This window comes from Lolium perenne, unplaced genomic scaffold (genome assembly GCF_019359855.2).
Source record: "Lolium perenne isolate Kyuss_39 unplaced genomic scaffold, Kyuss_2.0 unplaced22, whole genome shotgun sequence".
NCBI lineage: Eukaryota > Viridiplantae > Streptophyta > Magnoliopsida > Poales > Poaceae > Lolium > Lolium perenne.
Genome location: NW_027248980.1, coordinates 110,226 through 136,393, shown reverse-complemented (window position 1 = coordinate 136,393; position 26,168 = coordinate 110,226). Strand labels below are relative to the sequence as shown.

The following is a 26,168-nucleotide window of genomic DNA, read 5'->3' as shown; positions in this document are numbered from 1 at the left end:
TATAGTAAGCATTCAAGTTGATAAACAAGGTCTAGACATATTCAAACCAGAAAAATCATGTATATATCTACCCCTAACCCTAAACTAATCTGTCGATCTTATGAAGTCAATCATGAAGAGAAGTGGTTTTGGGTTTCAAACATGGAAATTTCAAGAACCTCCCAAAAGCTTCATTTTAGAGTGACTAAGAAGGATCCAGGCTTACTTATTCGTTTTCACGTGTTAAACTTGTCTAAATCTTGGTCAAATTTAGGATTTTACCAAGATTCAAACGCGCAGAAAATTAAAAAAATCAGAAAAATGAAAAACCAAAGTACATAGTCTTCTTATGTCATATAGTAAGCATATTCAAGTTGATAAACAAGGTCTAGACATATTCAAAGTTTCAAACTAGACAAACCATGTATCTACCCCTAACCCCTAAACTCTGTCTTATGAAGTAAAGCATGAAGAGAAGTGGTTTTGGGTTTCAGACATGGAAATTTCAAAAACCTCCCAAAAACTTCATTTTAGAGTGACTAAGAAGGATACATGCTTCCCTTTTCATTTCCATGTTTTAAACTTGTTTAAATTATCTTGGTCAAACCTAGGATTTGACAAGATTCAAATGGGCATCAAAATTCAAAAAAAAATCAGAAAAATGAAAAACCAAAGCAAATAGTTTTCTTATGTCATATAGTAAGAATTAAAGTTGATAAATAAGGTATAGACATACTCAAACCAAACAAATCATGTATATATCTACCCCTAACCCTAAACTCTGTCTTATGAAGTCAAGCATGGAAATTTCGAGAACATCCCAAAAGCTTCATTTTAGAGTGACTAAGAAGGATCCATGCTTACCTTTTCATATATTTTAAACTTGTTTAAATCTTTGTCAAACCTAGGATTTGACCAAAAGATTCAAATGGGCATAAAATTCAAAAAAATCAGAAAAATGAAAAACACTACGAACAGTGAACAATACTGTTTCGCGTCCCTACAGTACACCATGGACAGTGTTGCGAGTGACCTGTGTCCTTCACGGATAGAGATCAGGTGACATGCACCTTTCGCATGTCACCTGGTGACATGCGGCTTAAATCTAAATTTAAATATTGCGAAAAAATCATGTCCCAACCTATAGCCCTCTCGATTTATAGGCGCCTGCCGCCTCTCCCCATTCACTTCACTTCTCGCTACCTCACTCCTCTCGATTTATAGGCCCCTGCCGCCTCTCCCCATTCATCTTCAAAATCCTATAGCCCCAACCTGTACAGTGCTCGTCGGCGGCTGTACCATCCACAACCTCTGTATTAGCGCCTCCCTGCACCCCCATCTTCCGGCGATGAATCCCACGAGTGGACAAGGGGGCCTGTTAGGTGTGCGGCCCACCGTCGTAATCCCCCAGCAGCAACTACAGGACCTCGCCGCCAACTCGCACGCCCCCCTACAGCTGCTGCAGCAGGCGCATGGCGGCCTCGCCGTTGAGTCTGATGTGCCCACCAAGCGGCAGCGGATCAACGACCTCTCCGTGGGCTCAGACGTGACAGTCCTGCTTCAGCTGCAAGACAACCTCGCCGTCGCCGGGGAGTCGGTCCTCTCCAAGGAGGAGAGCTTCGAGGTCAGTGGTTAATGTAGTTTAATCATTGGTTTAAAACTAGTTAGCCCCCTACTGAGTATTATTCGGTGGGGATTTGATGCAAAATACTTCATTCACCATGTTTTGGCGTGAGTATTTGCGGCAGATCAGGACAACCTGAGAGATAGCCTGTCCTGGGGCATTATTACTCGTAGTTTTTTTTTGAGGGGTTCCTCGGGCCTTATTAGTGAAGCGTCCAATTTCTATTCACGTAATCCATGCCAGCAGGCCTCAGGACTTGTAATTTTGCATTGGAATCAATCCCTCAGCCTGATCCATGCTAGAACGGGGTGGATGCCTGGAAGGAGAAGCAGCAATCGGAGCACGTATGTGGAACGACCAGAAACGCGAGAGCATAGAGGTGTTGCGGTTCCACGTCCACCCGACGTGCGCGGAAGTGTTTCCTGAGGATCCCCGCGACTCTGATCCTGTCCAATACTCTTCTGCCAAATGATACGTCTCCGATGTATCGATAATTTCTTATGTTCCATGCCACATTATTGATGTTATCTACATGTTTTATGCACACTTTATGTCATATTCGTGCATTTTCTGGAACTAACCTATTAACAAGATGCCGAAGTGCCAGTTGTTGTTTTCTGCTGTTTTTGGTTTCAGAAATCCTAGTAAGGAAATATTCTCGGAATTGGACGAAATCAAAGCCCAGGGGCCTATTTTTCCACGAAGCTTCCAGAAGTCCGAAGGAGAGACGAAGAGGGGCCACGAGGGGGCCACACCCTAGGGCGGCGCGGCCCCCCCCCTTGGCCGCGCGGCCCTGTGGTGTGGGGCCCCCGTGCTGCCTCTTGACCTGCCCTTCCGCCTACAAATAGCCTCCCTGACGAAACCCCCAGTACCGAGAGCCACGATACGGAAAACCTTCCAGAGACGCCGCCAACGCCGATCCCATCTCGGGGGATCCAGGAGATCGCCTCCGGCACCCTGCCGGAGAGGGGAATCATCTCCCGGAGGACTCTACGCCGCCATGGTCGCCTCCGGTGTGATGTGTGAGTAGTCTACCCCGGGACTATGGGTCCATAGCAGTAGCTAGATGGTTGTCTTCTCCCCATTGTGCTATCATTGTCGGATCTTGTGAGCTGCCTAACATGATCAAGATCATCTATCTGTAATTCTATATGTTGCGTTTGTTGGGATCCGATGAATAGAGAATACATGTTATGTTGATTATCAAAGTTATATCTATGTGTTGTTTATGATCTTGCATGCTCTCCGTTATTAGTAGATGCTCTGGCCAAGTTGATGCTAGTAACTCCAAGAGGGAGTATTTATGCTCGATAGTGGGTTCATGTCTCCGTGAATCTGGAGGGGTGATGTGACGCCCCGGAACCGGTACCCTGAGGATTCCAGCGATCCCGCCGAAATCCGCACGATATCGATTCAGAGACGCCCTCCGACACGACGTGCGCGACAAATCACACACGTGATGCCAGAGGAATTAACACGAGCGGTAGCATTACAACAGGATTACAATAGAGCCCACAAGATACATATATTACAACAACAACTCCAATGAGTCAAGATACAAATAGATATATACAAAGATCCAAATCATACAGAAGATCAAATACATCCGAGTACGGACAAGATACAAATTGGACTAAGAGTCCTGAAGATAACCAGTGGCGTCCATAACCCTGCCCAGGCCAAGCCGGAAGGGTAACCTTGCTAACGTCGTCATCTCGTACCTGTCAAAGTCGGGCCATCGGTTGCCGACAAAAGGGGGAGGAGACAAAAAGAAAAGAAAGGCGAGGGTAAGTACCATTGGCACGTACTTGCGAGACAAGACCAGCTATGCTCGCTGGTGGGCGGTATAAACTTCACCCGGCTATATGTGGAGTTTAGCGGCAGCAAAGCTACTATCCAATAGAGACACGCTACAACATCCGTCTACTCAGAGAAGATAAGAGAGCGCACAAGGTAACAGATAAATACTACACAAACATAACCCAGCCGATTACACATATCCCCTCCAACAATTGCGAAGAGGCAATGTAAAAGGCACTCAACGGTGGACAAGTTTTATTGGGTAACGGTTGTAGTAAGGCTATATTACTACGCAAGTTATTATCAGATTATTAGCAACAAAATAACGGTGTAAGTTGTTCTATGATCAAGCTATACAATTCCAAGTCGTCCATAACCGCGGACACGGCTTATCGATAAGATGTACACCCTGCAGGGGTTGCCCAAATGTAACCATACGCATGCTCGAACCCACTTACTACAGGTGGAGTCTCACATCAAGACCGTTCCCAATGCAAGAGAAAGTTTAAGGGGAGCCACCCCACTAAGCTACCCGTGACGAAGTTCGGCCGTACTCCGATACGGACCCAGAGGTTTGTGCCAACGGCTAAGCTAAGTGTGAACAACCTGCTGTCGCTAATCGTTCCACGAGATGAGTACAATACATAATATAAACACCCGAAGGCAACAGAAGTAAATCGTGCATCGTGCATATGGGCAAATAAAACCAAGGTTGTGGCTCCCAATAAACAGGACTCGAGGAAAGGTAGTGGGTGATGGGGGTCCCACTCCCCCACGTACGGGTAGAGCGCTCAATCTCGGAACAGATAACAAGAACTCGGGTCCTAGGGGACATTAGCAAGTCAAAGTTCCGATGCTTTCGCAAAGGGGCTCACAGATGCCTCTGCTTACAATTTTAGTTGTTAACAATAAAGTAAAGTGTGATTATCTCCAACAAAAGATATAGCATGTGATAACCTCCCAACAAGATATCCCGAACATCTCGAGATATCAACAAGACCCTAAACTCGCCTACGACTCGCAAAGCTGGCAAACAACAAACAATAGGTAGGGCGAGGAGGTGTATCTCGGACATATAGGTAACAGGTGGATAGGACACGTGACACAACAGAATCGCAACATAAGGATAGCAATAGATCAAAAGAGCATGTAAAAGTAAAATAGGTGAAGGGGTGGGCTCGCCTGTGAAAAGCTGCAGAAGAACTTGTCGTATCTCACAACACCACTTCGTGATCCTATCCGGGAAGAAGCAAATGCTGGAACACACAACGTATGCAATCTTACTACTACGGAAGAAGAATCGGCATGATCAAGATAATATGCATGACATGGCAAATATGATGCGATGCAACTTATCCAATTAAGCGGGATCGGAATCCCGGACAAGCAAATTAGGTTGGATTTGCATTTTCTATCGACAAACTTAAGGGTGGATTAGCATGGTACAACATGGCAGGGGTGAGCTACTTCAAAGTTAAATGGAACCGGGATAATATTTATACAATATCCCACATATTCCATATGTTATCTATTATGTGATAAAGTAAACTATCACGAAATTATATGAAGCATGATGCAAAAGCAAGAATGGATGGTATATTTAGATTCCTCATATTGTTCTGATAAAAATAGATATTTTATTTGTTTTGTTTGGATTTACCAATCCCAAGATATGATATAAACAAGATTTGCAAAAAGAAAAGATTATCATAGAGGGGTTGAAGAACAGGGCCGGACCTGGCCTGGAAAATCTGCTGCGCCTGGGCCGGCGGTGGATAGAAGGTGGGCGCACATCAGCATCATGCAGCGCCAGGGAGAGATGGGCCTCGGCCCATCTGCAGCGCCGGATCTGAGACAAAAAGATGGCTTAAATTAGCCAGATTTGGGATTTGAACCTGGGATCTCTTGGGTCAAGGTGCAAGCAGTTTACCACTGCGCTGATGCAACTGTTTGTTGTGTGAGTCGGACCGTGTGACCTTTTGAAGGATACTGGGAGGAGCTCGGGGAGGCTAGTCATGGCGGACGGGATCTGGCGAGGATGGATCTCGCAACATGGGGCGAACCGGGACTAGTGCGAGGGCGTCGGGGGTGCGCCTCGCCATGCTGAACTCGATGGTGGCCGATCTTGGAGCGGGGAACCACCGGAGGAAGGCCGGCGACGAGCTCCTGCGGGGAGAAAAGGTCATCACCGTCGGCGGGACAAACCGGAGGGAGAGGAAGATGAACGAGAGGTTCAGGAGAAAGAGAAGGTTACCCAGAACGTGTACAAGGACTCAGAATGGTCGGGGGAGGTCAGAGGTGGCCGGAATTGAAGAATTTGGTCGCCGGAGTTGAAGAAGAAACGGCGAATTTGGAGACGATTAAGAGCACCCCGGCTCGATTCCTTTAGGGAGAATATAGAGGACGCCGAGGCGGTTCTGTGGGTGGTCTCGGAGTGGCAAGGGGAGCCCTGGAGCAGCGGCGCCATGGCGAGGACGGTCGTGGCAGTGGGGTTTTCCCCTGTTTTGTTGCTCACAGAGAAGAGGATGGAGGGAGGTAGGTGGCGGCGGCGGATGGGAAGAGAGGCTAGGGTTCGAGGAGAGCCTCGGATGCGGAATAAAAGGGGAGGGGAGGGAGCAGGTTGAGGCAACCACGTGCGGTGGTGGTCACGCCACCGTGCCTGAGGAAGAAAGCGACAGGAGGAGTAGCTCTCCGTCCCGAAGGGGTATGGGCTGAGCTGGGCTGGGCCAAGGAGGGAGGAAGGAAGGAGGGAGGTGGGCCGGATCGGCTGAGGAGGAGGGAGGAAGGGTTGCGGGCCAGGGAGAGGTGGTCTGGTTAGGGTTTAGATAGGTTTTTCTCTTTTCTCCTTTATTTTTAAAACTGTTTTGAGTTTGAGGCAAAGGTGAGAGAGGGACTTTAAAAATGGTTTCAAAATATTTATTTTATTATAATAAAAACAAAACACATTATATTTAAAAACTTCTTTGTTGGCATAATATTAATTATAAAATAAGTAATATGAGGAAGAGAGCGATTAGGGTTTTATTTAAAGGAAGAAACAAGGGGGGTTTATAAAATAGTTTTATTTAATAAAATCATGGATGATATGATGCATGATGATGCACAAATTGAAAAGAACAGACAAATCTATTAGGGGTCCTACCCTGGGCCGTTACAATCGACACCACTAACAAGGGATCGCGTCCCGAGATCCCACGCCAAGGTACGGGGGAGAGAGGTGAACTATTGGGTCTTCAGGCGGCGTGTCGATCTCCTCGACACCACTAACAAGAATTCTTGATCCATGCTGGTCGGTCGACACCACTAACAAGAAGTCGTTCTTCCGCTGTTGATGATGCGCTTCTGTCGGATCCTCCGAAGATCGGACCTAATAGGTGAGGGGCAAGATCGTCCAACCCGCGTCGGAACCTAACACTCAGAAAACTTGGATAAGAGAGAAGACTCAAAACTCGCATAGATAAGAGGAGAAAGAATTGAGGTAAGGAGAAAAATCAGAGCTAATCTGAACTATCCAACGAATTTTAGAAAATAGTTTGGACTCTCTAAACTCAACGACCGTTGGCAAGGTTATCCTAAAGGCTGGACTAGTGGGGTACCGCAACCTGAGCTCTGATACCAACTTGTGACGCCCCGGAACCGGTACCCTGAGGATTCCAGCGATCCCGCCGAAATCCGCACGATATCGATTCAGAGACGCCCTCCGACACGACGTGCGCGACAAATCACACACGTGATGCCAGAGGAATTAACACGAGCGGTAGCATTACAACAGGATTACAATAGAGCCCACAAGATACATATATTACAACAACAACTCCAACGAGTCAAGATACAAATAGATATATACAAAGATCCAAATCATACAGAAGATCAAATACATCCGAGTACGGACAAGATACAAATTGGACTAAGAGTCCTGAAGATAACCAGTGGCGTCCATAACCCTGCCCAGGCCAAGCCGGAAGGGTAACCTTGCTAACGTCGTCATCTCGTACCTGTCAAAGTCGGGCCATCGGTTGCCGACAAAAGGGGGAGGAGACAAAAAGAAAAGAAAGGCGAGGGTAAGTACCATTGGCACGTACTTGCGAGACAAGACCAGCTATGCTCGCTGGTGGGCGGTATAAACTTCACCCGGCTATATGTGGAGTTTAGCGGCAGCAAAGCTACTATCCAATAGAGACACGCTACAACATCCGTCTACTCAGAGAAGATAAGAGAGCGCACAAGGTAACAGATAAATACTACACAAACATAACCCAGCCGATTACACATATCCCCTCCAACAATTGCGAAGAGGCAATGTAAAAGGCACTCAACGGTGGACAAGTTTTATTGGGTAACGGTTGTAGTAAGGCTATATTACTACGCAAGTTATTATCAGATTATTAGCAACAAAATAACGGTGTAAGTTGTTCTATGATCAAGCTATACAATTCCAAGTCGTCCATAACCGCGGACACGGCTTATCGATAAGATGTACACCCTGCAGGGGTTGCCCAAATGTAACCATACGCATGCTCGAACCCACTTACTACAGGTGGAGTCTCACATCAAGACCGTTCCCAATGCAAGAGAAAGTTTAAGGGGAGCCACCCCACTAAGCTACCCGTGACGAAGTTCGGCCGTACTCCGATACGGACCCAGAGGTTTGTGCCAACGGCTAAGCTAAGTGTGAACAACCTGCTGTCGCTAATCGTTCCACGAGATGAGTACAATACATAATATAAACACCCGAAGGCAACAGAAGTAAATCGTGCATCGTGCATATGGGCAAATAAAACCAAGGTTGTGGCTCCCAATAAACAGACTCGAGGAAAGGTAGTGGGTGATGGGGGTCCCACTCCCCCACGTACGGGTAGAGCGCTCAATCTCGGAACAGATAACAAGAACTCGGGTCCTAGGGGACATTAGCAAGTCAAAGTTCCGATGCTTTCGCAAAGGGGCTCACAGATGCCTCTGCTTACAATTTTAGTTGTTAACAATAAAGTAAAGTGTGATTATCTCCAACAAAAGATATAGCATGTGATAACCTCCCAACAAGATATCCCGAACATCTCGAGATATCAACAAGACCCTAAACTCGCCTACGACTCGCAAAGCTGGCAAACAACAAACAATAGGTAGGGCGAGGAGGTGTATCTCGGACATATAGGTAACAGGTGGATAGGACACGTGACACAACAGAATCGCAACATAAGGATAGCAATAGATCAAAAGAGCATGTAAAAGTAAAATAGGTGAAGGGGTGGGCTCGCCTGTGAAAAGCTGCAGAAGAACTTGTCGTATCTCACAACACCACTTCGTGATCCTATCCGGGAAGAAGCAAATGCTGGAACACACAACGTATGCAATCTTACTACTACGGAAGAAGAATCGGCATGATCAAGATAATATGCATGACATGGCAAATATGATGCGATGCAACTTATCCAATTAAGCGGGATCGGAATCCCGGACAAGCAAATTAGGTTGGATTTGCATTTTCTATCGACAAACTTAAGGGTGGATTAGCATGGTACAACATGGCAGGGGTGAGCTACTTCAAAGTTAAATGGAACCGGGATAATATTTATACAATATCCCACATATTCCATATGTTATCTATTATGTGATAAAGTAAACTATCACGAAATTATATGAAGCATGATGCAAAAGCAAGAATGGATGGTATATTTAGATTCCTCATATTGTTCTGATAAAAATAGATATTTTATTTGTTTTGTTTGGATTTACCAATCCCAAGATATGATATAAACAAGATTTGCAAAAAGAAAAGATTATCATAGAGGGGTTGAAGAACAGGGCCGGACCTGGCCTGGAAAATCTGCTGCGCCTGGGCCGGCGGTGGATAGAAGGTGGGCGCACATCAGCATCATGCAGCGCCAGGGAGAGATGGGCCTCGGCCCATCTGCAGCGCCGGATCTGAGACAAAAAGATGGCTTAAATTAGCCAGATTTGGGATTTGAACCTGGGATCTCTTGGGTCAAGGAGCAAGCAGTTTACCACTGCGCTGATGCAACTGTTTGTTGTGTGAGTCGGACCGTGTGACCTTTTGAAGGATACTGGGAGGAGCTCGGGGAGGCTAGTCATGGCGGACGGGATCTGGCGAGGATGGATCTCGCAACATGGGGCGAACCGGGACTAGTGCGAGGGCGTCGGGGGTGCGCCTCGCCATGCTGAACTCGATGGTGGCCGATCTTGGAGCGGGGAACCACCGGAGGAAGGCCGGCGACGAGCTCCTGCGGGGAGAAAAGGTCATCACCGTCGGCGGGACAAACCGGAGGGAGAGGAAGATGAACGAGAGGTTCAGGAGAAAGAGAAGGTTACCCGTAACGTGTACAAGGACTCAGAATGGTCGGGGGAGGTCAGAGGTGGCCGGAATTGAAGAATTTGGTCGCCGGAGTTGAAGAAGAAACGGCGAATTTGGAGACGATTAAGAGCACCCCGGCTCGATTCCTTTAGGGAGAATATAGAGGACGCCGAGGCGGTTCTGTGGGTGGTCTCGGAGTGGCAAGGGGAGCCCTGGAGCAGCGGCGCCATGGCGAGGACGGTCGTGGCAGTGGGGTTTTCCCCTGTTTTGTTGCTCACAGAGAAGAGGATGGAGGGAGGTAGGTGGCGGCGGCGGATGGGAAGAGAGGCTAGGGTTCGAGGAGAGCCTCGGATGCGGAATAAAAGGGGAGGGGAGGGAGCAGGTTGAGGCAACCACGTGCGGTGGTGGTCACGCCACCGTGCCTGAGGAAGAAAGCGACAGGAGGAGTAGCTCTCCGTCCCGAAGGGGTATGGGCTGAGCTGGGCTGGGCCAAGGAGGGAGGAAGGAAGGAGGGAGGTGGGCCGGATCGGCTGAGGAGGAGGGAGGAAGGGTTGCGGGCCAGGGAGAGGTGGTCTGGTTAGGGTTTAGATAGGTTTTTCTCTTTTCTCCTTTATTTTTAAAACTGTTTTGAGTTTGAGGCAAAGGTGAGAGAGGGACTTTAAAAATGGTTTCAAAATATTTATTTTATTATAATAAAAACAAAACACATTATATTTAAAAACTTCTTTGTTGGCATAATATTAATTATAAAATAAGTAATATGAGGAAGAGAGCGATTAGGGTTTTATTTAAAGGAAGAAACAAGGGGGGTTTATAAAATAGTTTTATTTAATAAAATCATGGATGATATGATGCATGATGATGCACAAATTGAAAAGAACAGACAAATCTATTAGGGGTCCTACCCTGGGCCGTTACAATCGACACCACTAACAAGGGATCGCGTCCCGAGATCCCACGCCAAGGTACGGGGGAGAGAGGTGAACTATTGGGTCTTCAGGCGGCGTGTCGATCTCCTCGACACCACTAACAAGAATTCTTGATCCATGCTGGTCGGTCGACACCACTAACAAGAAGTCGTTCTTCCGCTGTTGATGATGCGCTTCTGTCGGATCCTCCGAAGATCGGACCTAATAGGTGAGGGGCAAGATCGTCCAACCCGCGTCGGAACCTAACACTCAGAAAACTTGGATAAGAGAGAAGACTCAAAACTCGCATAGATAAGAGGAGAAAGAATTGAGGTAAGGAGAAAAATCAGAGCTAATCTGAACTATCCAACGAATTTTAGAAAATAGTTTGGACTCTCTAAACTCAACGACCGTTGGCAAGGTTATCCTAAAGGCTGGACTAGTGGGGTACCGCAACCTGAGCTCTGATACCAACTTGTGACGCCCCGGAACCGGTACCCTGAGGATTCCAGCGATCCCGCCGAAATCCGCACGATATCGATTCAGAGACGCCCTCCGACACGACGTGCGCGACAAATCACACACGTGATGCCAGAGGAATTAACACGAGCGGTAGCATTACAACAGGATTACAATAGAGCCCACAAGATACATATATTACAACAACAACTCCAACGAGTCAAGATACAAATAGATATATACAAAGATCCAAATCATACAGAAGATCAAATACATCCGAGTACGGACAAGATACAAATTGGACTAAGAGTCCTGAAGATAACCAGTGGCGTCCATAACCCTGCCCGTGCCAAGCCGGAAGGGTAACCTTGCTAACGTCGTCATCTCGTACCTGTCAAAGTCGGGCCATCGGTTGCCGACAAAAGGGGGAGGAGACAAAAAGAAAAGAAAGGCGAGGGTAAGTACCATTGGCACGTACTTGCGAGACAAGACCAGCTATGCTCGCTGGTGGGCGGTATAAACTTCACCCGGCTATATGTGGAGTTTAGCGGCAGCAAAGCTACTATCCAATAGAGACACGCTACAACATCCGTCTACTCAGAGAAGATAAGAGAGCGCACAAGGTAACAGATAAATACTACACAAACATAACCCAGCCGATTACACATATCCCCTCCAACAATTGCGAAGAGGCAATGTAAAAGGCACTCAACGGTGGACAAGTTTTATTGGGTAACGGTTGTAGTAAGGCTATATTACTACGCAAGTTATTATCAGATTATTAGCAACAAAATAACGGTGTAAGTTGTTCTATGATCAAGCTATACAATTCCAAGTCGTCCATAACCGCGGACACGGCTTATCGATAAGATGTACACCCTGCAGGGGTTGCCCAAATGTAACCATACGCATGCTCGAACCCACTTACTACAGGTGGAGTCTCACATCAAGACCGTTCCCAATGCAAGAGAAAGTTTAAGGGGAGCCACCCCACTAAGCTACCCGTGACGAAGTTCGGCCGTACTCCGATACGGACCGAGAGGTTTGTGCCAACGGCTAAGCTAAGTGTGAACAACCTGCTGTCGCTAATCGTTCCACGAGATGAGTACAATACATAATATAAACACCCGAAGGCAACAGAAGTAAATCGTGCATCGTGCATATGGGCAAATAAAACCAAGGTTGTGGCTCCCAATAAACAGACTCGAGGAAAGGTAGTGGGTGATGGGGGTCCCACTCCCCCACGTACGGGTAGAGCGCTCAATCTCGGAACAGATAACAAGAACTCGGGTCCTAGGGGACATTAGCAAGTCAAAGTTCCGATGCTTTCGCAAAGGGGCTCACAGAGATGCCTCTCGCTTACAATTTTAGTTGTTAACAATAAAGTAAAGTGTGATTATCTCCAACAAAAGATATAGCATGTGATAACCTCCCAACAAGATATCCCGAACATCTCGAGATATCAACAAGACCCTAAACTCGCCTACGACTCGCAAAGCTGGCAAACAACAAACAATAGGTAGGGCGAGGAGGTGTATCTCGGACATATAGGTAACAGGTGGATAGGACACGTGACACAACAGAATCGCAACATAAGGATAGCAATAGATCAAAAGAGCATGTAAAAGTAAAATAGGTGAAGGGGTGGGCTCGCCTGTGAAAAGCTGCAGAAGAACTTGTCGTATCTCACAACACCACTTCGTGATCCTATCCGGGAAGAAGCAAATGCTGGAACACACAACGTATGCAATCTTACTACTACGGAAGAAGAATCGGCATGATCAAGATAATATGCATGACATGGCAAATATGATGCGATGCAACTTATCCAATTAAGCGGGATCGGAATCCCGGACAAGCAAATTAGGTTGGATTTGCATTTTCTATCGACAAACTTAAGGGTGGATTAGCATGGTACAACATGGCAGGGGTGAGCTACTTCAAAGTTAAATGGAACCGGGATAATATTTATACAATATCCCACATATTCCATATGTTATCTATTATGTGATAAAGTAAACTATCACGAAATTATATGAAGCATGATGCAAAAGCAAGAATGGATGGTATATTTAGATTCCTCATATTGTTCTGATAAAAATAGATATTTTATTTGTTTTGTTTGGATTTACCAATCCCAAGATATGATATAAACAAGATTTGCAAAAAGAAAAGATTATCATAGAGGGGTTGAAGAACAGGGCCGGACCTGGCCTGGAAAATCTGCTGCGCCTGGGCCGGCGGTGGATAGAAGGTGGGCGCACATCAGCATCATGCAGCGCCAGGGAGAGATGGGCCTCGGCCCATCTGCAGCGCCGGATCTGAGACAAAAAGATGGCTTAAATTAGCCAGATTTGGGATTTGAACCTGGGATCTCTTGGGTCAAGGAGCAAGCAGTTTACCACTGCGCTGATGCAACTGTTTGTTGTGTGAGTCGGACCGTGTGACCTTTTGAAGGATACTGGGAGGAGCTCGGGGAGGCTAGTCATGGCGGACGGGATCTGGCGAGGATGGATCTCGCAACATGGGGCGAACCGGGACTAGTGCGAGGGCGTCGGGGGTGCGCCTCGCCATGCTGAACTCGATGGTGGCCGATCTTGGAGCGGGGAACCACCGGAGGAAGGCCGGCGACGAGCTCCTGCGGGGAGAAAAGGTCATCACCGTCGGCGGGACAAACCGGAGGGAGAGGAAGATGAACGAGAGGTTCAGGAGAAAGAGAAGGTTACCCAGAACGTGTACAAGGACTCAGAATGGTCGGGGGAGGTCAGAGGTGGCCGGAATTGAAGAATTTGGTCGCCGGAGTTGAAGAAGAAACGGCGAATTTGGAGACGATTAAGAGCACCCCGGCTCGATTCCTTTAGGGAGAATATAGAGGACGCCGAGGCGGTTCTGTGGGTGGTCTCGGAGTGGCAAGGGGAGCCCTGGAGCAGCGGCGCCATGGCGAGGACGGTCGTGGCAGTGGGGTTTTCCCCTGTTTTGTTGCTCACAGAGAAGAGGATGGAGGGAGGTAGGTGGCGGCGGCGGATGGGAAGAGAGGCTAGGGTTCGAGGAGAGCCTCGGATGCGGAATAAAAGGGGAGGGGAGGGAGCAGGTTGAGGCAACCACGTGCGGTGGTGGTCACGCCACCGTGCCTGAGGAAGAAAGCGACAGGAGGAGTAGCTCTCCGTCCCGAAGGGGTATGGGCTGAGCTGGGCTGGGCCAAGGAGGGAGGAAGGAAGGAGGGAGGTGGGCCGGATCGGCTGAGGAGGAGGGAGGAAGGGTTGCGGGCCAGGGAGAGGTGGTCTGGTTAGGGTTTAGATAGGTTTTTCTCTTTTCTCCTTTATTTTTAAAACTGTTTTGAGTTTGAGGCAAAGGTGAGAGAGGGACTTTAAAAATGGTTTCAAAATATTTATTTTATTATAATAAAAACAAAACACATTATATTTAAAAACTTCTTTGTTGGCATAATATTAATTATAAAATAAGTAATATGAGGAAGAGAGCGATTAGGGTTTTATTTAAAGGAAGAAACAAGGGGGGTTTATAAAATAGTTTTATTTAATAAAATCATGGATGATATGATGCATGATGATGCACAAATTGAAAAGAACAGACAAATCTATTAGGGGTCCTACCCTGGGCCGTTACAGGTGACAAGAACCTCTAAGGTTATGGATGTGCTGTTGCCACTAGGGATAAAACATTAGTGCTATGTTCAAGGATGTAGTCACTAGTTACATTATGCGCAATACTTAATGCAATTGTCTGTTGTTAGCAACTTAATACTGGAAGGGGTTCGGATGATAACCTGAAGGTGGACTTTTTAGGCATAGATGCATGCTGGATGGCGGTCTATGTACTTTGTCGTAATGCCCAATTAAATCTCACTATACTCATCATGATATGTATGTGCATGGTCATGCTCTCTTTATTTGTCAATTGCCCAACTATAATTTGTTCACCCAACATGTTGTTCGTCTTATGGGAGAGACACCTCTAGTGAACTGTGGACCCCGGTCCAATTCTCTTTACTGAAATACAACCTACTGCAATACTTGTTCTACTGTTTTCTGCAAACAATCATCTTCCACACAATACGGTTAATCCTTTGTTACAGCAAGCCGGTGAGATTGACAACCTCACTGTTTCGTTGGGGCAAAGTAGTTTGGTTGTGTTGTGCAGGTTCCACGTTGGCGCCGGAATCCCGGGTGTTGCGCCGCACTACATCTCGCCGCCATCAACCTTCAACGTGCTTCTTGACTCCTACTGGTCCGATTAAACCTTGGTTTCTTACTGAGGGAAACTTGCCGCTGTGCGCATCACACCTTCCTCTTGGGGTTCCCAACGGACGTGCCAACCACACGCATCAAGCAAATTTCTGGCGCCGTTGCCGGGGAGATCAAGACACGCTGCAAGGGGAGTCTCCACTTCTCAATCTCTTTACTTTGTTTTTGTCTTGCTTAGTTTTATTTACTACTTTGTTTGCTGCACTAAATCAAAATACAAAAAAATTAGTTGCTAGTTTTACTTTATTTGCTATCTTGTTTGCTATATCAAAAACACAAAAAAATTAGTTTACTTGCATTTACTTTATCTAGTTTGTTTTATTTACTGTTGCTAAAATGGCCAACGCTGAAAATACTAAGTTGTGTGACTTCACAACCACAAATAATAATGATTTCTTATGCACACCTATTGCTCCACCTGCTACTACAGCAGAATTCTTTGAAATTAAACCTGCTTTACTGAATCTTGTTATGCGAGAGCAATTTTCTGGTGTTACTTCTGATGATGCTGCTGCCCATCTTAATAATTTTGTTGAATTATGTGAAATGCAAAAATATAAAGATGTAGATGGTGATATTATTAAACTAAAATTGTTCCCTTTCTCATTAAGAGGAAGAGCTAAAGATTGGTTGCTATCTCTGCCTAAGAATAGTATTGATTCATGGACTAAATGCAAGGATGCTTTTATTGGTAGATATTATCCACCTGCTAAAATTATATCTTTGAGGAGTAGCATAATGAATTTTAAACAATTAGATACTAAACATGTTGCTCAAGCTTGGGAAAGAATGAAATCTCTGGTTAAAAATTGCCCAACCCATGGACTGACTACTTGGATGATCATCCAAACCTTCTATGCAGGACTAAATTTTTCTTCACGGAATTTATTGGATTCAGCTGCTGGAGGTACCTTTATGTCCATCACTCTTGGTGAAGCAACAAAGCTTCTTGATAATATGATGATTAATTACTCTGAATGGCACACGGAAAGAGCTCCACAAGGTAAGAAGGTAAATTCTGTCGAAGAAACCTCTTCCTTGAGTGATAAGATTGATGCTATTATGTCTATGCTTGTGAATGATAGGACTAATATTGATCCTAATAATGTTCCGTTAGCTTCATTGGTTGCACAAGAAGAACATGTTGATGTAAATTTCATTAAAAATAATAATTTCAACAACAATGCTTACCGGAACAATTCTAGTAACAACTATAGGCCATATCCTTATAATAATGGCAACGGCTATGGTAATTCTTATGGGAATTCTTACAACAATAATAGGAGTTCACCCCCTGGACTTGAAGCCATGCTTAAAGAATTTATTAGTACACAAACTGCTTTTAACAAATCTGTTGAAGAAAAGCTTGGGAAAATTGATATACTTGCTTCTAAAGTCGATAGTCTTGCTGCTGATGTTGATCTTTTGAAATCAAAAGTTTTGCCTAATGAGAATCATCATAATAAAATTGTTACTACAGAAAATGCCATTCAAGTTAGAATTAATGAGAATATAAGATTAATGGCTGAACTGCGTGCTAGGTGGGATAGAGAAGAAAATGAAAAACTAGCTAAAGAGAAGAATGTAGCTAAAGTTTGGACTATTACCACCACTAGTAATGCTAATGCTACACATGTTGCTGCACCCCCTACTAATACTAATAAAAGAATTGGTGTTAGCAATGTTTCCACTTCTAATGCAAAGCGCGAAAAATAGCCCAAACTGCTAAAACTCATTAAACTGCCTGTGATAAAGCTGCTGAAATTTTTTCCAACATTGGGGATGATGATCCCATTGCTTTAGATTATAATGGTTTGAATTTTGATGATTGCCACATCTCTGAAGTTATAAAGTTCTTGCAAAAACTTGCTAAAAGTCCTAATGCTAGTGCTATAAATTTGGCTTTCACGCATCATATTACAAATGCTCTCATAAAAGCTAGAGAAGAGAAATTAGAGCGCGAAGCCTCTATTCCTAAAAAGCTAGAGGATGGTTGGGAGCCCATCATTAAGATGAAGGTTAAAGATTTTGATTGTAATGCTTTATGTGATCTTGGTGCAAGTATTTCTGTTATGCCTAAGAAAATTTATAATATGCTTGACTTGCCACCACTGAAAGATTGTTATTTGGATGTTAATCTTGCTGATCATTCTACAAAGAAACCTTTGGGGAAAGTTGATAATGTTCGCATTACCGTTAACAATAACCTTGTCCCCGTTGATTTTGTTGTCTTGGATATTGAATGCAATGCATCTTGTCCCATTATATTGGGAAGACCTTTTCTTCGAACTGTTGGCGCTATTATTGATATGAAGGAAGGTAATATAAAATATCAATTTCCTCTCAAGAAAGGTATGGAACACTTCCCTAGAAAGAGAATGAAGTACCCTTTTGATTCTATTATGAGAACAAATTATGATGTTGACACTTCGTCTCTTGATAATACTTGATACACACTTTCTGCGCCTAGCTGAAAGGCGTTAAAGAAAAGCGCTTATGGGAGACAACCCATGTTTTTACCTACAGTACTTTGTTTTTATTTTGTGTCTTGGAAGTTGTTTACTACTGTAGCAACCTCTCCTTATCTTAGTTTTGTGTTTTGTTGTGCCAAGTTAAGCCGTTGATAGAAAAGTAAGTACTAGATTTGGATTACTGCACAGTTCCAGATTTCTTTGCTGTCACGAATCTGGGTCCACCTCCCTGTAGGTAGCTCAGAAAATTAAGCCAATTTACGTGCATGATCCTCAGATATGTACGCAACTTTCATTCAATTTGAGCATTTTCATCTGAGCAAGTCTGGTGCCATTTTAAAATTCGTCAATACGAACTATTCTGTTTTGACAGATTCTGCCTTTTATTTCGCGTTGCCTCTTTTGCTATGTTGGATGAATTTCTTTGATCCACTAATGTCCAGTAGCATTATGCAATGTCCAGAAGTGTTAAGAATGATTGTGTCACCTCTGAATATGTCAATTTATACTGTGCACTAACCCTCTAATGAGTTGTTTCGAGTTTGGTGTGGAGGAAGTTTTCAAGGATCAAGAGAGGAGTATGATGCAACATGATCAAGGAGAGTGAAAGCTCTAAGCTTGGGGATGCCCCGGTGGTTCACCCCTGCATATATCAAGAAGACTCAAGCGTCTAAGCTTGGGGATGCCCAAGGCATCCCCTTCTTCATCGACAACATTATCAGGTTCCTCCCCTGAAACTATATTTTTATTCCATCACATCTTATGTGCTTTTTCTTGGAGCGTCGGTTTGTTTTTGTTTTTGTTTTGTTTGAATAAAATGGATCCTAGCATTCACTTTATGGGAGAGAGACATGCTCCGCTGTAGCATATGGACAAGTATGTCCTTGGTTTCTACTCATAGTATTCATGGCGAAGTTTCTCCTTCGTTAAATTGTTATATGGTTGGAATTGGAAAATGATACATGTAGTAATTGCTATAAATGTCTTGGGTAATGTGATACTTGGCAATTGTTGTGCTCATAATTAAGCTCTTGCATCATATGCTTTGCACCCATTAATGAAGAAATACATAGAGCATGCTAAAATTTGGTTTGCATATTTGGTTTCTCTTAGGTCTAGATAATTTCTAGTATTGAGTTTGAACAACAAGGAAGACGGTGTAGAGTCTTATAATGTTTTCAATATGGCTTTTATGTGAGTTTTGCTGCACCGGTTCATCCTTATGTTTGTTTCAAATAAGCCTTGCTAGCCTAAACCTTGTATCGAGAGGGAATACTTCTCATGCATCCAAAATACTTGAGCCAACCACTATGCCATTTGTGTCCACCATACCTACCTACTACATGGTATTTTCCGCCATTCCAAAGTAAATTGCTTGAGTGCTTCCTTTAAAATTCCATCATTCACCTTTGCAATATATAGCTCATGGGACAAATAGCTTAAAAACTATTGTGGTATTGAATATGTAATTATGCACTTTGTCTCTTATTAAGTTGCTTGTTGTGCGATAACCATGTTCACTGGGGACGCCATCAACTATTCATTGTTGAATTTCATGTGAGTTGCTATGCATGTCCGTCTTGTCTGAAGTAAGAGAGATCTACCACCTTATGGTTAAGCATGCATATGTTAGAGAAGAACATTGGGCCGCTAACTAAAGCCATGATCCATGGTGGAAGTTTCAGTTTTGGACAACAATCCTCAAATCTCAAATGAGAAAATTATTAATTGTTGTTATATGCTTATGCATAAAAGAGGAGTCCATTATATGTTGTCTATGTTGTCCCGGTATGGATGTCTAAGTTGAAGAATAATCAATAGCGAGAAATCCAATGCGAGCTTTCTCCTTAGACCTTTGTACAGGCGGCATAGAGGTACCCCTTTGTGACACTTGGTAAAAACAATGCATTGTGATGATCCGGTAGTCCAAGCTAATTAGGACAAGGTGCGGGCACTATTAGTACACTATGCATGAGGCTTGCAACTTATAAGACATAATTTACATGATGCATATGCTTTATTACTACCGTTGACAAAATTGTTTCATGTTTTCAAAATCAAAGCTCTAGCACAAATATAGCAATCGATGCTTTTCCTCTATGGAGGACCATTCTTTTACTTTCAATGTTGAGTCAGTTCACCTATTTCTCTCCACCTCAAGAAGCAAACACTTGTGTAAACTGTGCATTGATTCCTACATACTTGCTTATTGCACTTATTATATTACTCTATGTTGACAATATCCATGAGATATACATGTTACAAGTTGAAAGCAACCGCTGAAACTTAATCTTCTTTTGTGTTGCTTCAATGCCTTTACTTTGAATTATTGCTTTATGAGTTAACTCTTATGCAAGACTTATTGATGCTTGTCTTGAAGTGCTATTCATGAAAAGTCTTTGCTTTATGGTTCACTTGTTTACTCATGTCATATACATTGTTTTGATCGCTGCATTCACTACATATGCTTTACAAATAGTATGATCAAGATTATGATGGCATGTCACTCCAGAAATTATCTATGTTATCGTTTTACCTGCTCGGGACGAGCAGAACTAAGCTTGGGGATGCTGATACGTCTCCGACGTATCGATAATTTCTTATGTTCCATGCCACATTATTGATGTTATCTACATGTTTTATGCACACTTTATGTCATATTCGTGCATTTTCTGGAACTAACCTATTAACAAGATGCCGAAGTGCCAGTTGCTGTTTTCTGCTGTTTTTGGTTTCAGAAATCCTAGTAAGGAAATATTCTCGGAATTGGACGAAATCAAAGCCCAGGGGCCTATTTTTCCACGAAGCTTCCAGAAGTCCGAAGGAGAGACGAAGAGGGGCCACGAGGGGGCCACACCCTAGCGCGGCGCGGCCCCCCCCTTGCCCGCGCGGACCAGAGGTGTGGGGCACCCGTGCCGCCTCTTGACCTGCCCTTCCGCCTACAAATAGCCTCCGTGACGAAACCCCGCATCGAGAACCACGATACGGAAAACCTTCCAGAGACGCCGCCAACGCCGATCCCATCTCGGGGGATCCAGGAGATCGCCTCCGGCACCCTGCCGGAGAGGGGAATCATCTCCCGGAGGACTCTACGCCGCCATGGTCGCCTCCGGTGTGATGTGTGAGTAGTCCACCCCTGGACTATGGGTCCATAGCAGTAGCTAGATGGTTGTCTTCTCCCCATTGTGCTATCATTGTCGGATCTTGTGAGCTGCCTAACATGATCAAGATCATCTATCTGTAATTCTATATGTTGCGTTTGTTGGGATCCGATGAATAGAGAATACTTGTTATGTTGATTATCAAAGTTATATCTATGTGTTGTTTATGATCTTGCATGCTCTCCGTTATTTGTAGATGCTCTGGCCAAGTTGATGCTAGTAACTCCAAGAGGGAGTATTTATGCTCGATAGTGGGTTCATGTCTCCGTGAATCTGGAGGGGTGACAAGAACCTCTAAGGTTATGGATGTGCTGTTGCCACTAGGGATAAAACATTAGTGCTATGTTCAAGGATGTAGTCACTAGTTACATTACGCGCAATACTTAATGCAATTGTCTGTTGTTAGCAACTTAATACTGGAGGGGGTTCGGATGATAACCTGAAGGTGGACTTTTTAGGCATAGATGCATGCTGGATGGCGGTCTATGTACTTTGTCGTAATGCCCAATTAAATCTCACTATACTCATCATGATATGTATGTGCATGGTCATGCTCTCTTTATTTGTCAATTGCCCAACTGTAATTTGTTCACCCAACATGCTGTTCGTCTTATGGGAGAGACACCTCTAGTGAACTGTGGACCCCGGTCCAATTCTCTTTACTGAAATACAACCTACTGCAATACTTGTTCTACTGTTTTCTGCAAACAATCATCTTCCACACAATACGGTTAATCCTTTGTTACAGCAAGCCGGTGAGATTGACAACCTCACTGTTTCTTTGGGGCAAAGTACTTTGGTTGTGTTGTGCAGGTTCCACGTTGGCGCCGGAATCCCTGGTGTTGCGCCGCACTACATCTCGCCGCCATCAACCTTCAACGTGCTTCTTGACTCCTACTGGTCCGATTAAACTTTGGTTTCTTACTGAGGGAAACTTGCCGCTGTGCGCATCACACCTTCCTCTTGGGGTTCCCAACGGACGTGCCAACCACACGCATCACCAAACAGATAAAATGTGTTCTTATTAAGAAAGACCCAGATATTACTCACTGAACCATGTGAAAACACGTCAACCAAACAAGGCACAAGGGATTTCTGCTGCACTAATACTAGCTGCATTACCACTTTCGAACTTCAATGCAAACTTGAAACTTCACTGCAGTCTTTTTCCCCCTTTCGAACTTGAGATCCAGCCTCTCCATCGATTGATGCATAGGGCAAACTTTATTAGTTCATGTTTCGTTCTTAGTTTGAAACTTTATTACTCCAAGCTCCGGAGTACTCATATTACTACAGTATTGCAATTGAAATTTATACATATTACAATAACTATTGAAGTTAGTCTTGTACAGATTACTATGAGTATTGAAGTTTAAGTCCTGCAAACTTTCGGAGTACTATATTTTTACTATTGAAGTTACACTCTTGCACTTTATTAGTATAATATCATGTGTCACACAGGGTCGCTCTGTGAATCTACCATCTAATGAAGGACGACAACATGAAGCGTCTCTGCAAGTAATCCGGCGGTCGCTCCTGGATGAGTCGCGCGAGTTGATTGACCATGCGTCCAAGCTCCGAGATGTGAACGCACATCTGGTAAACCGTGCTATGAAGCTATGGAATGAGTATGCCGTACTCTTGAATGAGCACTCATCTCTATCAAAGGAGAACTCATCTCTATCGAAGGAGAACCTCTCCATGGTAAATCAGAACGGGTCTCTAACGAAGGAGAACATCTCCATCCTAAAAGAGAACTCATCTCTGAAAAAGGAGAACATCTCCATCCTAAAAGAGAATTCATCTCTGAAAAAGGAGCACACCTACTACAAGTGGCGGAGCATGACAGGAAACAAGTAATCTTCTTCCGGTGTGAAGAAGTTGTACCCATATGTGCATGTAGAGAGGTGGAGACAGTTGCCGATGAGACAAGTGAGTAGATTGAGGAGGGCAGCCACAACCCACAACGTTTGTAGTTACAAATCTTCTATCATAAAAGTAGTAGTATCGAAATTAATATGTATCCCTTAATATATATGTGGTGTTTGACAATATATAGTTTAACATGCAAGGACTCTGCAATGTAATTTGTATCAGTTTGATTGGCTTTCTACCCAAGTGAGCATGTGTCATATTTGTCCAAGGTTTGATTTTTGCATCTTATCATATTTTGTTGAATACCATACTAAAAAATTCCATGTGCATCATTTTGATGCAGAGGCTGGGGGTCTCAACTTCCATTACGAAAAGGATTTGTCAAGACATGAAACATTGGATAAAATCCTTGACTGTACCCTGCAAGTGTGGCACCTAGAAACAATGATTAAAATTCAAAGCTGCATCTCCTACCAATACAAATGGTATATCAGACAATTTTGAAACAAATTGAATCCAACCCGAAATAAATTAAATTATATTTGGAAGAAGATATGTAGAAGTACCCCTGTACAGTAGGACGCTATGTGCAATGCACGACATATTGGCAAAAAATTACCCGCATGTACCAAAGGCATGGGCACCAAGATCTGATGCAAATTTGAATTCGGCCAAAGGAGGGTACTAGCAAAGATTTCGATCGTGTCAGCGATCCAGACATTCTTATGAAGTAAAGGGAATTTGATCATCTTGGTCTTGCAAGTAATGAAATGTGGGGACTCCTAAGATCGACGCCTTCAACACTGATGTTTCTTTTTCATCAGAAGCTAGTGGCTGACAACTTTGATTCCTATTCGGCTGATGCAGATATCCATGAGATCATCAAGAGGATCTTGGAACATGTTGAAGCACGTGTCGACATTCTGCTCTCGTGCTTGAAGGCAGATGATTTTGATAGGGTGATGCAAAAGCCGCCATATGGTCAATAGATTGTTATTATATACAAGGATGTTGTTTCTTGGGTCATCATCTAGATCTTTTGTTTTCTTATGTGTTAGCAGTACTTTATGGAAACTATGTTAGTATTGTCTTATACTGAATTGTTGCTATATCTGGACACCGGATGCTTATGTTCTATGACATTATGGAATGTATGGAAAAAAGATGACACCTTTTCAGCTATTCAGAAAAGGCAAAAAAACAACAACAATTTGTTTCCCACAATAAAATGAAATCTTATTGCACCTTTCCCCAAAATGGTAATGCACATTTTACCTTGGGCATTTTCGTTAAGACCCATGGTTTTTTATATAAAATGGTAGGCCATATTTTGAAGCTAGTTTTTTTTAAACATATCAAAATTCAAGCTTATCATTTTATAGCCACAAGTTCACTTTTTTTTTCTTCATTTTTTCCAAAATAGGGTGGGAATCGACTGCATGCCATTCCTTGCAAACATTGGCGAATGTCGGAAATAATCTTAGATAGGGCAAACTCTAAAAGAAGAGGTAAATACCGAAATAGTCCCGAGACATTGTGATGCATGTAATTCTAACGCAATCCCAATAAACCAAAACATATTTTATTATAAGTAGAACCTATATACATACCAATTATGTGATCAATGGCAAAACTTTAGTTCTTTTGAAAATCATTTTGTAATTCGATCGATCAAGAATTTTTTCAATATCTTTTGCTCGATGCACAACTCGGAATTTATGATCTTTGTTGTCGAGCCATTTCAGGAGTCCTTTAAGTCATAGGATAGGAAAAACGTATGTACATCTTGTCTATTTGAATCCTATGGGAATATGAGTTTCTTTGATTGTACCAAAGGGATTTTTCCCTGAGGGATGACCTAATGTTTTGTTCATATAGGATTTGTAGTACAAGATTCATATGGGATATGTTCCCTATGAATATAACCAATAGTGTAGAATAATTCCCGTAGGATCTAAATCCTATAAATCAAAGGAGCCTCAGTTGTTTTCGTCACCACATATAAAATTAGTGCCAACTCAATGAGATGATAAATGTTGTCGGATGAAACATGGCGTTTCTTTCAAATATAAAGAAATATCTGAAGTCTTCAATTCTACGCGTATGATAATGAATAGCTCAAGGTTATTTTACATATACTAAGATCCATGATACATCAATCTTTTTAATGCGGAGAACGAGTCTATATATGTTTTTTGGTACCTAGTCCATGTTTTGTTTTCGAAATCGGCTCCACGCAGTGTTCACTAAAATAGGCGCAACTTTGTCATATGAAGTCCGTTTTAAGTACTCAAATGTTCAGAAAAAAACACATATATATGAATGGATATTCACTAAAAATCAAGGTAGGATGGCTGCCGTACCGCCCATGCTTACAAATGAGACCTTGATGGGGTCGGACAGCGTCCATTTTTTTTTCGCGCATCCACCAAACCATTTCAACGAAGCGCCAAAACACCGGCGAAAATAGCTCGGGTTGCCGCCTCCAATTTTCAAATGTTCGAATTTCCCATCTTATCCTTTCATCAAAAACGTCCCCAGCGGTTCTTCTCTTATTCGGGCCAAGGCCAATCTCACCCCAGCCATTAAAACATACCACCGGCACAGGCGCCGAATCCCACATCTCTCACGCGTCACCCACCGAATCGGAGCATCTCGCCCGACGACGGCAGTGCACCACCGTCCCACCTCGCCACCACAGCCTCCTGACCAGCCGCTGTAGTGTCCGAGAAGACGTTGTCAAGCAAGCCGTAGCTGCTTCCCCGACGAAGGCGCACACCGCACCATTTGTGCTCCACCGTAGCCGACGCCCACCGCGCCGGATCCTGCTCTGGACGCCGTCCACCTCCGCCGCTGCGTCGGATCTGCTTCCCGACTCCCTGGTCTACCGCACGGTGAAATGGGTATACCCCGCGCCCAACCGGTCCACCGCGCGAAACCAAAGCGTAAAGCCGTCCACTCCCCATGCGAAGGTTGGTGTTTAGCCGCTTCCGTTATGCATTTCATTTCCGAACATCAGTTTCGTGCGATCTGTTTTAGGGCTTGTTTGGTACTAGAGTTTCTTGGGATTAGCAGGGATAATCCGCTCCAAACTTTAAATCCCCACTTATCCCCAATGCATGTTTGGTGCTAGAGTATGAGCGAGTTTAATCCCCACTTGTCCCTACTTTTCCGCAAAATTTAGTGTATTTTTTCAATCCCCAATACTCTACCCCTACCTAGTGGATTGGGGATGGGGTTTTGTGGGTATTGGGTGAATTCTGCTGTCACCCAATACTCTAGAGTATTATCCCCACTAATCCCCACTAAAACACTG

General features: G+C 44.0%; 2 long non-coding RNA genes across 2 annotated transcripts; both read right to left on the bottom strand.

The window, feature by feature from the left end:
* Positions 1 to 3,149: 3,149 nt before the first annotated feature.
* Positions 3,150 to 9,162, bottom strand: LOC139830139 (uncharacterized). Its single transcript, XR_011750068.1, has 6 exons — positions 8,659 to 9,162; positions 5,658 to 7,398; positions 5,334 to 5,569; positions 5,141 to 5,252; positions 4,586 to 4,659; positions 3,150 to 3,324 (listed from the first exon to the last, which is right to left on the bottom strand). It is a non-coding gene; the product is annotated as an uncharacterized lncRNA (long non-coding RNA).
* Positions 9,163 to 12,476: 3,314 nt separating this feature from the next.
* LOC127326552 (uncharacterized) lies at positions 12,477 to 14,600 on the bottom strand. The gene is made up of 4 exons (XR_011750067.1): positions 13,807 to 14,600; positions 13,483 to 13,718; positions 13,290 to 13,401; positions 12,477 to 12,808 (listed from the first exon to the last, which is right to left on the bottom strand). It is a non-coding gene; the product is annotated as an uncharacterized lncRNA (long non-coding RNA).
* Positions 14,601 to 26,168: the final 11,568 nt, after the last annotated feature.